Below are 13,094 nucleotides of genomic sequence, written 5' to 3' on the forward strand. Positions count from 1 at the left end.
CCTTCATCCAGGTCATTGATGAAGAAGAAGTGTAATTTCAAGAAGCAGTCAAAAACTCTATGACATTTTGAACTGCATATATATCTTCTTTTGATCCATCCAACTGAAATGAAATGTGTACAGTCAGAGATACCTGAGTGCACAGCTGCACAAGAAAAGAACCAAAACACTTCAAAAACTTCAGGGAACACTTAGATTCTCATTCAAAGAAAAGGTATGTAAGAAGTTTCTAACTGCATCTGAGTCGTTCAGCCATTTCCAATAACTTTCATATTATTAAGTGATGTATTGTTACTGTCGTGTGAAGGGAGGGAAAGGGGTAATCAACATCTGCCTGCCAGAGCCCTCCTCAAAAGGACTTTCACTGAGTCAGGTTTGCAAAGTTGAACAAAATAAACAATTTATTAAAGCAACAGATCAACAGGTTCAGGATTGCCGGTGATAAATGCACTTACTGCAACAAATTCTACTTTTTCTGAGCTCAAACTGATAATTAAGCGCTTTCAACAATGGTATTTTTCCTGGGGTAACGTCCAACGTTGTCAGAGGCACAAACCTTACCAAAAAGGCGTCCCTGTTTTGGGGAGGAGAGAGGTCCAGGCCCATCGACCCGTCCGTAGGTTGGTGTTCTCGTCCTCCAAATGGAGGACCGTTTATGCACTGAATTTATACTCTTGGCAAGGTGGGGCTGAGCCAAACACTGTGGGATGTTTGGTCCTTGTCGAGCTCAGCAGAGGGTGTCAATGGCTGCTGGCCTTTTTTTTCTTTTGCCCCTATCAACAACACCAGGCTGCAAGACTCCCGCCTCGCCCCAGGTGTAGTTTTGGGTGGAGCAATGCCGAGTGGCAAGACCTGCGCCTCGCCTGGGCACTGCCTCACCCTCACCGGCATGGGCATCAGGCTGCAAATCACCCTTGGTATCCACTATTTACCCCACAGCAGGGCGGATCACAGATAATCACAGACCATTAGCCCACATGTATTCAAAGCAGTTCTAACCTAGCCGTCCTTGCCAGCCAAATCATCACCGAAACTGAAGGCAGAAGTGTGCAAATCAGACATCTGTATGAACGGACAAAACAGTAACAACCAAGACATGGACAAGATGACCACATCCACATTACCTACTTCACCAGCATCCTGAAAAGTAATTGCTCATTGCTGTTGCCAGGGAAAAAGTCAAGGTGCACATGATAGTGACTGGTGTTGAGAAAGCAGCATCTCCTGAGCACATTTGTTACTTACCTGTAGCCAAAGCAAGAGAAAAATCTACCTTTCCTCTTCACTCTGCTCTTTCCATGTACCCCTTCTCCTCCTATGGCTCTTCAGTCCTTACAGCAAGTTTTTTCTTCCTATGCTGATACAAAGCCTTCACCCAGACTTTGATGAGCTGTTCTCTTGAAAAGCACAAATTTCCCCACACTGGAAACAAAGTATTGACTAATCAAATACCAAAGCCATAACTCCTCTCTTTCTATGAATTTATAGTCATAATTTAATTGCAAAGGGAAGCAGAAAAAAAAGTTACATGTTTGGTTTCTAAAGGAGGCTTTCTTTTCATCAAGTTAACTTTAATTAGAGCATGTTAATATAGTCTGTAAAAGATGACCTGATTTATTGAGACTTGTGTTTATTTTTATAAAAAGTTCAAAAGGTAGCCACACCACATTCTTCATGGGCAGATTTCAAAGCTAGAGAAGGATTACTATTAAAAAGGAAAATCTTTAACTATGTTTTAACTATTTTAATTTTTTTTATAAAACAATTCTCAATTCTTGTCTATCTTATATTTCTAATTATTGAAAGGACAGCAGATATCCGTGAAAAAAAAGCTGTCCCAATATCCACAACAGCAAAAAAAACCCCAATAGCTTCTATTTATGTTTGGAAATTCTAACTGCTTCAGAACCTACAGCTTCATCRCATAATAGTATTAAAGTTACCTGTTCAATATAATTTCAGATCTGCCAACATGGCAGATTTACATCATGGAGCATTGGTAGCATAGTTCTAAAGTTACAGTGCAAATTGGGCTGAATTCAACTACTTTACAGTGAGGTCAAATACACAGTTGCATAGCTATGCCATATGAAGGAAAAATCATTATACRAATATTTTGTTCCTGTAAGTAGTAAGATGAAACTGCACATCAAGATGCATTATAATCAGTTTATAAAAGGTACATTTCCACAACAGTATAAGCTGATATTAAGATGGCACTGCCGTAGTCCCCTCCTTTGTCTCCTTGACATTCCTAACTTCTCTTATACCAATACTGGTGCTCAGACCCTTTGATAATCTAACTTGGAGCACTAAATCAACAGAAAACTATTCACTTTGTTAGACTGATTTTCCTCTGCTTTGGTGACCTGAACTACCTCATCCCCTTAAATGTAAAGGGGAGGGACTGGAACAATCATCGTACTGACTTTCATTGGCTGAAGTCACTGCAGAACACCACAGAAATAACATCAGTGGCATTCCCTTTCCTGCGGATTTAGCTGGGGGGGGGGGGGGGGGGGTTCCAGTTGAAAGTAGTCAGAGTGTAACCAATTTCTGAGTATTTCTGCTTTTCATTAGGTAAGTTATTTGTCGTCAAAAATGTGCTAGCATCAGGAACAAAGGGTATTTAAGGGGCAAGAAAAATTAACTGTCCTTCTTGGATTTCTTTTTAAAGTAACATGAAATTCCACAACAGCAGCACCAAATTCTAATATCCTCAAAGCTTACCATGCTCTTAAACTACTGATTTATGCCTGTGGCCTTAATTTCACCTCAATATATCAGCTGAGGTATTATTGCTTTATCACTCTCTGAACAAGCAATGATGAACAACTAAATTACTTAAATTTAATCTAGTTTTAGCAGCAGGCATATGCAAATTGTCCAAACCTAATAAAATGGATAGGAAATGTTCTGTTATGATACACAGTGAGCAATTACTCAAGTTTAACAAGTGTAAAAAGTTTTAAAAGCTAGCTGAATATGTAATTACTTGCAAACATTCTTAATCTCTGTTCTAGAGAGGGTTTATTCCTCAAGAAAAAGAATCAGGTGTTTTCCAAAGTCAGCCACAAAACCGTTATCCATTTCAGAATAGAGAAGTATGCAATACTTCCTTCCTTTGACATCTTCCTTTGCAGTATTGCAACACCATAACAGATTGCAATTGTTGTATTACTTGTTGTAATAGTTGTAAAAGGCAGATATAGTTATACCCATTTGCACAAACAGGTTAAGTGAATTAATCTGATTAATCCGTTAATCAGAGAATCCTGTATGGTTTTAATAGCAGGACCACAAGACACTCTCTCCTCTAATTTTTTCTAACAAGACCACAAAAAGCAGAGATTCCTGATTAGGACCACAACCAACACTAGTTACTCCCAATGAAAAGTGCCTACTAGAAGGAGCGAGCTACAGTTTATAGTAATAACTATCTAAAAGTAAGTTTCTCACAAGCAAGACCAAAAAAGAAAAAAGGTTACTTACCTGAGAATGGCTTATCATACAGACATTCTTTTTCTATACACATTTGGCTTTGAGAAGATTTGCATGTTATTTCTGGAGTTGTCATCTTTCAAAGGTGATATGCCCTCTGGCACTTCACTTATCGAAATTAGAGGGTAGCAAGCAGGAAGGACAGCAACACACACACCAGCCTCCAAAAGCCAAAAGGGTCTCCACAGGCAAATTCTGTTAATTGTCAGATTTGCAGTATCTTGAATCTCTAAGCAAGGCTCTTTGCRTTCAAAAGATCCTTGGGACCATTACTTCTCAGTTTTCTCATCTTAAAACATGGCTCCTGGCCCCACTGTACGTGATTCAAAGCTGGTATGTATTCTGTAACTCACATGCATTCTGTTTTCTCTTGCCTCTCAAGTTAACCGGATGAGGAATTCTGGTGAAACAGTGAGCAATTCAGACACACAACTTGGCTGCCAATCCTGAAACCACCTTGTCCATACAAAACAAACAAGAATCCCCACCCCGCACACACACCTCTTTTACCTGTGACCCTCTGTAGTGAAGTGCTGGCACCCAGAAAAGATAGCTAAGGGTAAGGTGGCACAGTCAAACAATGACCCACCAGCAACCCTAACAAGAACTTTGTCCAAGATAAGGTACCAACATTTTGCTTGGCAATGCCAGTCACTAATATTAAATGTAATCTCTGTTGTCATCAAGAGCAACTGGCACTGTGAACTCCATTCACTGGCAATGACATGAGACTATTTCAGTTCAGAGTTCGAGCTGGAACAGAAAATAGTATGGGACTGCCAGTCTCCATCTGGGCTGTCAGTTTAACAGCTGTGGACAGTATGAACAGGCTTCCGCAGTGTGCCAGCACTGCTAGGAAGCATTTTGTGGAAGTCTTTAATGTGGAAAATATTAAGAGGTAAAACACTAACAAACCTCTAATCCTGCAAGTCTGTGAAACATCTTAGAAACTGAATAGAGTAGGATATTGAAGTACAACCGCTCATTATAAAAGAAGTCACACACAAAAACAACCATCCCTGAGCTTATAAGTAGAATTATGGAAGCAAGCATGACCAACCTGAATTTGAGACTGTGCAGCAGGGACCTGCAAAGTCATCACATTTCTGGAATAGGACAAAACAGTTTAGGAAATGTCTCTGATACAGATAACATTTCCAAGCCTCTGAAATTCTCATAAGGGATTCATGGAATGATTTGAGATCATCCATTCCTGTCTGGATACTCATAACTTGTGAGGAGTTAAGATGTCAAGTATTTGTATGGTGAAACCAGGCATCTGCTGTTGCTGTGGTCTGAGGTCGTGTTCTTCCTCACAGTGGTTTCAGTGGTCTACTGCAGAGCACCATTTAGTGAAGCTGGAACAAGCACCTCAAGACAAACAATAAGGCGAGGATGATACCTAAGCCTGAAGTGCCAACAGATCTTTGGGGGGGGGGGGGGAGGTTGGTTTTGTTTGTTTGTTTTAAAGAGTTTAAGATTTATCAAGACCAAGGACTCCTGGTAAGTCACCTCCCAGCTTTCATCTCCCTGCTACTAAAAGGGGGTAAAAGGAAACTGCACAAGGTTCATACTCTTCCCTTTTTAACCATCTGCAGGAATAGGGACAGAGTCTAGACAGTGGTTGCTATTAAAGGCATTGACCTTACATTCTCAACATGCATGTCTAGAGATGACCAACACTGCCACATTTCCAAATAACTCTGCTTAAATAGTTTCATTCTTACATTCAGATCAACATTTGAAATTAAATAAACAAAAAAAGAAAAAAAGAGAGAGACCTGAACCTACCTCAACATTACTAATCTGTTTAAAATAAATCATCTTTCATCTGGTAAGTATACCAATAGCAGCCCTTCCATTTTAAATGAAAGTTAAATGAATCAGAAGTCATTGTACATACGCAACTGAACACATAAAATTATACACCACCACGCTAACCAAGAGCAARGGCCAAAACCAAGTCAATTTTTGGTTCAAACCTCATTCATCTTTCCAGAAAAAAAGCTTTAAAAACAGCCATCTCATCTCTTGTGAAGAATGCCCATATTCCATTTTGATTAGCAGAAGAGCAAAAGAGAGCATTYCTTAAAGTTCAGGGCTATCAGGCATACAGCTGCCTTATATCTAATCCTTATAATAGGATTAGATATATTGAAATCCATTTTAGCTTAGTTAATTTAAAAAAAAAAAAAAGAGAGAAGGGAAAGATAGAAAAATAGCACGAGGAAATCCTGATTGATGGAATTACATTGTGTTTAATCACACAGTAGTGATGACAAGCTAGTACTCTGAAACTAGTTGGCCACAATCACTATCCATAGTTTTCTTGGATGACACTAGCAGGCAACAGGCACGTTTAGGGTCGAGTTCTAAAGAAAATATTATTCATTTTATATACAGAAATCAGGCTCTGACAGACAACAGGTCAGATTTCTGCAACTACTTAGGAGCATAAAGAGGAAGACGAACATTTTTAGTAGTGTCTGGCTCCCAAATGATTTGCCTAACCGTGCTGGAACAGAGAACTGAATCCCTGGTCTCCCACGACACAAAGGAGTTTCTCTAATTTTCCTTCCTCACTGTCGTGTTTTAACTTCTGCTTAATAAAAAGAAATAAAAGCCAAACTGGCTGCATTCAGAAGTGCCAAAGATTTTGAAGAAAATAGTATGAAAAACACTTAATATAATCTCTAGATATTTCTAGCAATATTGAACTATAGCCTATATTTAGGGTCCCATTTGATTCCAACTGGTTTCTCAAATATTTAAGTTAAAAGAAAAAGCAGATAAATTTGAAGAGAATGCACTTGAATGCAAGACTTTATATCCTTGGTAGACTTTCCATAAGTATATGATTTCTTCTAATGTTGCTTACTGGCTACTTTGCTACTGTAGCTGAGAAGAGATGGAAGCAACTCATACCATTTTAAAAAAAAATCTAAAATAGCAGCAAGTTTGTAAGAAACATTATTGCTGAAGGCTAAAATTAAACATACACAATATATTCACAGAAAATTAAATCTGTGATGACAGAACTAACAGCAGTATGGCACAAGAGCATGAATATCCATCTTTGACAATTCCTAAGGACTGTGGCAGCCAAATCTGACCTAAAAATCACCCCCATACGGTGTTGCTGAGCACAATGTTTTGACAGATGCAATAACATGCCCCTATATCACCAGGGAATTCCCCGGAAATGCCAAATAGCCAGTTTAGTCAATTTTCTCACACTAACACAGCAAAGCTGCACACATTACGATCTAGCAATAAAGATCCACAGTCTGCCTTAAATCCAAGATGGATATACACTGTATGTAATCCCAGCTGACACATTAAAGAAAAGATGTCTGGCTAGCTTGCTTTTAGCTCCTGCCCCAACTGAGAGGAAAGACAGGTCCATTCTTGTTTTTTTTTTTTTTTTTGAACTAATTTGCAGGAGAGTGGGGAAACAATTAAAAAGGCATTTTCAAAAGAGAATATTCATAGTCTTCATTACAGTTTGCTTTGCTATGTTTCAAAACATTATAGAGGATCTGAAACAATCTGAGATTAAATGTAGCTTTGAGAATACACTATACACCTTTTATTGCTCTACACTCTTGCTTAACACAGCTGTTTTCAACCCTTCAATTCCTATGCCCTTAATTTTTCAGTGGAGGTGCAGCCCCTAATTAGCAAATTCAGCCATACTGCCAGAAGGCCTGCTTTTCTCAGCTATGATTTGCAAATCCCTTAGAACTAATCCATAGCCCATAAGTATCTGCAGATCAAAGGTTGCAAGCCACTAATTTACATTTTCTTTCAGTGATTAAAACTGGGCATTGTTTGTATTCAAGCTTGCATTCTATTAGTATCAAGAACAGAACCATTACTGTCAACATCAACATTTTGTTTTATGTGTGTCCCATAAAGAGCAAAACTCACTTTAGCCTAGAAGAAATATCCAAACTAACCTTTTCTGACCTACTGCCATCTGCTCTATTCCTCAAACTACCTTAGTAATCCTTTACAGGACCTGCTACTACTTCAGTTCCTCTTGAACACTGATGGCTACAATCTCACTCAGCCTTCTTCACTCCTTTCTCCACCAGAAATATTTCAGATCATAGGATAATTCAAGTTGGAAAGGACCTTAGAAGGTCCCTAGTTCAACCCCTTGCTCAAAGCAGCTTCAGCAGAGAGGTCAGACCATGTGGCTAAGGACTTCATCCAGCCCAGTTTTGAAAACCTCCAAGGATGAAAACCACACAGCCTCTCTGGGCAGCCTGCTCCACTGCTGGACTTTCTCCATATGGAAAAAGGCTTCCTTTATATCCAGTCTGAACCTTTCTGGTTTCAATTTATGCCCATTGTCTCTCATCCTGCCACCATGCATTGCTGCGCAGAGCCTGGCTCCATCTTCTCAATGACCTACCTCCTTGTAGGTGCAGAAAGGCTGTTCCAAGGTCCCCCCAAAACTTCCTTTCTCCAGGCTGACCAAGCCCCAGTCCTTCAGCTTTTCGCAGGACAGGTGCTCCAGCCCTGAGCATCCTGGTGGTCCTCCACTGGACTCACTCCAGTTTGGCAGAATCTGTCCTGTACTGGGGAGACCAAAACCAGAGGATGCAGTATCTAGGTGTGGCTTAAGTAGTGCCAAGTTGAGGGGGAGACTCACAGAATCACAGGATGGTTGAGGTTGGAAGGGACCTCTAGAGATTGTCTAAGTCCAACTCCCCTGGTCAAGCAGGGCCACCTAGACCACGTTGCACAGGATCACATCCAGGTGGGGGACTCACTTCCCTCCCTTCTCCTGTCTGTGCCCCTGCTCACACAGCCCAGGAAGCTGCTGGCCTTTGTGGCTGCCAGGGTCCCCGGCTGGCTTCTGTGCATCTTCCTGTCCTCCAGGGTCTCCAGGGCATTTCCACAGAGCTGCTCCCAGGCAGTCCCTGCCCAGCCTGGACTGCTGCCAGGGGCTCTGCCTTTCCAGGGACAGGGCTTGGCATTGGTCCAGGCTGAACTGCACAAGGTCCATTCCTCCAGCCTGCCCTAGTCCCCCTGGGTGGCAGCTCTGCTCTTGAGCACATTGCCTGCTCCCTGCAGTTTGGCATCACCTGCAGACTTGAGGAGCAAGCACTCCCTCACTTCCTCCAGGCCCTGATGCATTCTAGAATATTTTCTTTATAGTTGCTTAAAATTGGCACTTCAGTCATCTTGTGATCAGCCAAAACTTCCAGCTCTTTTTCTGCTTCAGGTTTTTGGTTAGTCAGTTGATTTATTTCCAAATGCTATAAGTCTAAAACTCATGATAATGTTTTATTTGTCTTCCGTGCATTTTTACTCATGAATAGTGTTTAGTCCTTTGTGCAATTTCTTAGCCTTCTTCTGTACTGATATACCAACAAGTTTTCTTCATAAATAAACATTACCTCCTACTACTGTGAGTCATGATTATTATTTCCAAAGTGTCTGTGCCTGCTTGCAATGCCTGACCTTCTTGGCTTGTAAACCTATACCCAGATTACAGAGGACTGGGCATAGTTTAGCTGTGAGCTAGTGACAAGAACATTCATATAAACTAAAAGGATGCTACTGTTTAGAACCACAGCCGTATGCTGTGAGATTCATACCACACAGTACTGTATCATATTACAGCCCATATATCTAAACAGAATAGCAAGACTTTTCATCAGTACAGGACTTGGACATTGTTGGGGTGCAATTCCAAGAGATGGAACCCAAAACCATACATTTTTATGATTGGGTGCAAGTCCCAGAACACGGAGGATATTAAAAACACCTTATGTATTCAAATTGTAGCAATATGGAGTGATGCACCAGGACACTCAGGTTTTAAGAACACTTATCACAACTTCCACCTACAGAACAACTGGACTCTTGTCTGCGCATAAGAGCTTTGACAGTAAAAGATACATGCCATTTGTTCAGTCCTATGCAAACAAAAGGGAAAAAGTGAGCTACTGGAGATGTACTAATCATAAGACTTGCAGCTAAGGGACTGAAACTACTTGCCCCTACGAAGGCTAGGCCTAAACCAGCCTTGCTCAATTTTAAGGACCCGTATGTTTGAGATTAAAAAAGTCTGAATATGGAAATCATCGTATAAACACAAGTTCTTGCAGGCTTACCTTCTGTAAGTCCCTTGGAAAAAACGTTCAGCCCCACAAGGCCTGCAAGACAACAGGTCAACAGCACTACTTCCTGCATCACAGAAACAACAGTATCTTTCTAAAGAACCAATGTAACAGCAAGACCTGTAAACAGAAGTCATATCTTCAACCTCAGAGCTGCACAGAACAAATTCACCTTAGGGGACAAACATAAATCAATGTTGTAGAAAATAAACCCCAAACCAAATGGAATGAAGCTGCCTCCTCATTCCCAAAGGTTCACGTTTTCCTTCTGCCCCTAGGGAAACGATCCTCCTTTCAACAACTCAAGAATTCTGAAACTCASGGGTACCCTTGTTGGTTTCAGAGTGAAATATGAAGTGGTCTTTGACCAAAACACTTAAACTTTGTACCAATGCATTTGAATTGGCATATTTAAAACAGCATGTTTGTCATGCTTAAATCAGCAGAACTACAAGGTAAATGACATATGACTTTCCATACAAAATTCTTTGTGTGAAGAAGGTATTAGCAGAATATTTCCTCAGTAAGACTTTCAATATCTTCTCTGTATCAATATATAATTACTTATTTGAGTGCAGAAATCATAACAGAGGCACATGGCAATGCAGTTAATTACCACCCCCTCACACACTTTCCTTCTTTGTCAGGGTTTTCCCCCAGTTGAGAATAAGACTGAAATGTTTCTCTGCAGATTAAATATATATGTAAAAAGTTGCAAAAGAGGCTAAAAGCTTAAGACAAAACTCAGTATTCAAGAAGGGAATGTGGTTTCCTGCAACTGTGATTCCTGATTCTCTTCTGCAGTTCTCTAATCCTAACCCTCCTCCCTCTTTTTAAGGAACATTTTGTACCTCTGATCAGAAAAAGTTAGTTGACAGGCTTGGTTTTTCAGTTTGTCATTCTCCAGCCTCCAAAACCAAAGTAAGTCTGATTTAAAAAAAAAAAATCTATATTTGGAAATCATTGTATAAATGATTAAAGTTATCTCATATTAAAAAAAACAAAAAACAAACCTACAACGGTAAGGTGACATAGCAATAAAAAGAGTCACTTTAGAACACAAACATTTGTTCCTGCTAAATCCTACCATCTTCAGGAACTACTTAAGTGAAAGTAGCAGCCAGTTTTATTCCCTAAGGAAAGGGGCAGTTCTGAACATGCAAGAAAAAACCCTCAAGCTGTAGAAAACACAGGTAAGAAACAGTTCTGCACAACACAAAACTGAAGCCTGCCCTGCCAGAGTAAGACAGTCCATGTCGAACAGTACAGTGTTTTAAACTTATTAAATATGTATCTCTGTAAAAGGGAAATTAAACACAAATGTTTGCATAGTGCCATCAAGTGTTCTAGAGAGACACTTTACCACAAGTTCCAATAGATATACCCACTATTCAATGCACTACCAATTACATTGTTGAAGTCATCTAGTTATTGCCTTTTTATCTTAGAGAAACTATTGTACTTAAATTTTAACAAACTAGATATAAGGCATATATACATCTACCTGAAGCAGAAAAGGAAGATACAGTTCACAGATGCAGAATGTCACTTAAAGAGGTACAATATTTTAGGACAGCATGCAGGCAAGTTTAACTGCAAGTTCTGTGCAACTTTTTTATCTGGAAACATGAAGAAATAAACATAGAAAGCCCATACATGGACAGACAACATGCAAAAGTGCTTATAAAGAACAGAGTACTGAAACAGCAAATGTAAGCAGTCAAACACATACCTTGCAAAGATACTGCACGTGTGCACACATACCCACACTCCTTTCAGTTTCACCTTTAACCAGATTACCACCTCCCTCCCACCCATTCCAGATTACACAAAAAGGAATAGTCTTTTCTGAAAATATTTAAGTTAAGGAGCTTCTGAGTTCTAATAAACACTCTGTACACAAACTCTTAAATCTTGTAGGAGTCATTTGAGATGTTATAATTAATAAACTGTAGTAGGTACTAAAGTTATCCTAATCATTATTTTACAAGTTATGAATAAAATGTAAGACAGTTTCTGCAGTTTTAGCTTCCACCCATCACTTGCACTAAAAGCTAAATAAGAATAGTGCTAGAACAACTCTTTCTAGTCAGTTAATGGGACTTCCCCCTCACCCAAAGAGGCAGAGGCTAGGAGGCAAACAAAAGTGCCCCGGTATAAGAACTGAAGGAAGTGGTCCTTAAAACAAGGCAGTAAGTCAGGTTCCCTTTGAAGGTTTCTTTTAGGATACCGGTAGCCCTAGACTGTGGTTACTTTGGCTTCTTCTCATAGAAATGGAAGACTTCCAGCTGTACAGCTTCCTCCAGAAATCATGCATCTCAGTCACATTTGCTGCAGCCAGCAACCAAAAGCACCCTGAACTCAACTGAAATTCAGAATGGACACAAAAATCCTCAAGAAGACTTGTCAGGAGAAACAGTCACAACGCCCAGGATGCTGTACTGTGAACTACAGACTTCAAGCTTAAATAGGTTTTCTGCTTATGAATTGCACTTTAAGTATACCTTCACTTCAACTACACAATTACTTATTTGACTGCCACATATTGTGCAAAAAAGTAAATACAAAAATATTGTATTTTTGTATACTGTAAGTAGGTATTTAAGTATTTCTACAAAAAGTAAAAACAGCAGAATGCTTTGCTGCAGTAACTGATTCCATGGTACCACTAAAGTCAGTTCTGATTTTCACGAACTTTGGGATTAGACCCTCGGTCTTGTAAGCAGCATTATTTCCTTATGTTAAGCAGAAAGGCTGAGCAAGAAATGGGGTTCAGCATTTTGTGTGCTGAATACCAGATAATATGACAGAAGCTTGTTCAGTTGTGCAAGCCATGTTACAAACTGAAACGCCACAGCTTTGCTGTTTCCCTTTGGGGTACAGTGGTATGCACCTTCACAGCATATTGCACAGGAAAATCCAAAAATACTCAAAAGAACAAGCAACTTTAAGGAAGTCTCACAACAGAACTGAGAATGCCTGCTTACTCTCCACAGTTTCTGCAAGTCTAGGAAAGTGTTCTAGACAGCTCTCAACCAAGCTTTTCCATAAGAGAGATAACAGAACAGTATGTACGCTTATCAAAGGCAAAAACACTGCACCAGATGCAACATGGGGCTCCATCCTTCTCAAAAAGAGCTCTGTACAAGCATCAATTTCAGCTAAGTTGTGGATATAATCACTGAACTTTAGTTCCACACAGAAATACATGAACACAGACATCAGTTCATGAAGCTGCACTGGCATAGGCCTTTTTGTACATTTGTCATGGAAACAAACCACCAATACAAAACATGATCCTCAAGTATTTATTAAATAAGTGTTTACAAGAAGTTTAACAGCACCTTAAGATAAGCCATCTCATCATTTGGTACAAATTTTATAACTGACCTGTAGAAATAGGAAGAGACATTAAGTTTAGATGAGCTCCTTACATAGAGGCCTTTCCCAAAACAG

This window comes from Apteryx rowi, unplaced genomic scaffold (genome assembly GCF_003343035.1).
Source record: "Apteryx rowi isolate R43461 unplaced genomic scaffold, aptRow1 scaffold_192, whole genome shotgun sequence".
In the NCBI taxonomy this organism is placed as follows: Eukaryota; Metazoa; Chordata; class Aves; order Apterygiformes; family Apterygidae; genus Apteryx; species Apteryx rowi.